We start from the raw sequence: 1,968 nt of genomic DNA, 5'->3' as shown, positions 1-1,968 counted from the left end.
CAGCACCATTGTATCAACTTTCCATCCTTCAGGTTATCAGCACCATTGTATCAACTTTCCTTTCTCCAGGTTGTCAGCACCATGGTATCAACTTTCCTTTCTCCAGGTTGTCAGCACCATGGTATCAACTTTCCTTTCTCCAGGTTGTCAGCACCATGGTATCAACTTTCCTTTCTTTAGGTTGTCAGCAACATGGTATCAACTCTCCATCCTTTAGATGGACAGCACTACGGTATAACTTTCCTTCCTGCTGTGTTATCGATTACCCTTTAGACGGCTTACACCACACTGTCAACTTTGTACTTGATACTGACATCGATCTAAAATTCACCAAAAACAAATACACACGAATTTGTTTTCAACTACGGATAAAACTGTTCAACCTGATTATAAAGATCAAGGATTGGAATTGCTCACGTGGGATAAATAACCTGTGGTTCAAGTACAGTCGTCAGTGGGAGAGGAGCTGACCTGCAGCATCTGTTGCCGCAAGGGCTTAGTCCGGTTTATCGAACCAAATAACGTGGTTGTCAGTGATAAAGGATTCAAACAGAGGATCTTCTTCACCGATATCACGTCTCTAACTTCGAATCCTTTAAACTGCAGCCCGACACGCTTACCAATAGGCCACGTCCGACCATAAGAAGAGAGAAAAACGAAGTAGAGTGAATACCAAATGTTTGTGAGGAACGTCTCAATTTGATTTGTTTTGAAACACGGCGAAGCATAGGTAAGTTACGAAAACACCAGTAATTCTATATGGGCTATATTTAAAAAAAAAGATAGTAAAAACAGATTTAGGTACGAAGATATTGAGCACGCGCACTGCCCTTCCCTAACTGTCGTTCGAGTTCGCCACCTACGCCACTTTAAATAACTTATATTTATGACGAATTTAAAATTGTAGATGTGTTTTTCTTAAAACACCTCAATCACGGCTGTGATAAACGGTATTTAAACCACAATATATCCGCCATATCTATTGACGACGACGCGTTTCTCTCAATCCAGAGAGCATCGGGTCAGCTGGGACACACAACAAATACAGTAGTGGTTAGAACACTTCTTACAACAGCAATTACGGAGTGATCGCTTTTTCTGAGCTGGCAAATCACAATCATAATTAATCATATTTGTCGCAAGATATTAGTATTAGGCTTATTATATTTTCTAACACTACATTCTGATGAGCTCTGGATTGAGCGAAACGCGTCGTCGGCAATGGATATGGCGGACATTATTATGGTTGAAATAATATTATACATTATTATCATTTTCGAAAACTAAGGAACAAAGTAAAAATTGTTATCTTAGAAATGCGATAAGCCTAATACTAATATCTTATGACAAGTATAATTAAAGTTTAAAATAATTATGTCATTCCATTGTTGAACGGAAATTCGTTGGTTAGGTTTCCTAAGGAAGTGGGTGTTTAAAACTGTTTCATATCAAAACAAGCCGGTTATCTGTATCAGTTGTTTACAAACATAATTATAATATTTAACATACAACCCTAAACAAACTTTATACTACTAAGCTGTCAAACATTATATTTTAAATAGTTTGCTAATACGCCCAGTCAAAATGAAAAAAACAACGTGTACCTGCACACGAAGAAACTTTGTACTTTCTCGAGCTGCACCTGCAATATGTAGCACGCGCTGAAACACCTCGTGCACTTTTACTTTATCCAAGAGCAGCAACACAGATGACAAAACAACCTGGTTACCGCTTGATGGACCAGCACGCGCACTCTCGATCCGCTGACGTCAAACAACGAGAACTAAAAATACCTTCAACCAGAGACGGGGTCACGGGGTCTTTTAGGGACTTCTGGTTGGCTAATTTTAACCCCGAAATGTTTTGTAAAACAACTGATGTTTGGAGATCATGGTGAAGAGGAGAAACCTGTGAGCTTAGAGGTTATTTGAAGGTTACAAGATACTACCGCAATCGATACGTCATTTG

At 39.0% G+C, this 1,968-nt stretch overlaps 1 protein-coding gene across 2 annotated transcripts in view; it reads right to left on the bottom strand.

Moving 5' to 3' along the window:
* LOC106471483 (smoothelin-like) overlaps nucleotides 1–1,728 on the bottom strand; it is a 29,971-nt gene extending 28,243 nt beyond the window's left edge. For both annotated transcript variants that reach the window (XM_022400089.1, XM_013932084.2), the window contains exon 1: nucleotides 1,605–1,728. The gene's annotated coding sequence lies outside the window, so the exon portion shown is untranslated. The remainder of the gene's footprint in view (nucleotides 1–1,604) is intronic.
* Nucleotides 1,729–1,968: the final 240 nt, after the last annotated feature.

The sequence above is a fragment of the Limulus polyphemus genome, unplaced genomic scaffold (assembly GCF_000517525.1).
Source record: "Limulus polyphemus unplaced genomic scaffold, Limulus_polyphemus-2.1.2 Scaffold4648, whole genome shotgun sequence".
Classification (NCBI taxonomy): domain Eukaryota; kingdom Metazoa; phylum Arthropoda; class Merostomata; order Xiphosura; family Limulidae; genus Limulus; species Limulus polyphemus.
This window is presented reverse-complemented; position numbering and strand designations above follow the sequence as displayed.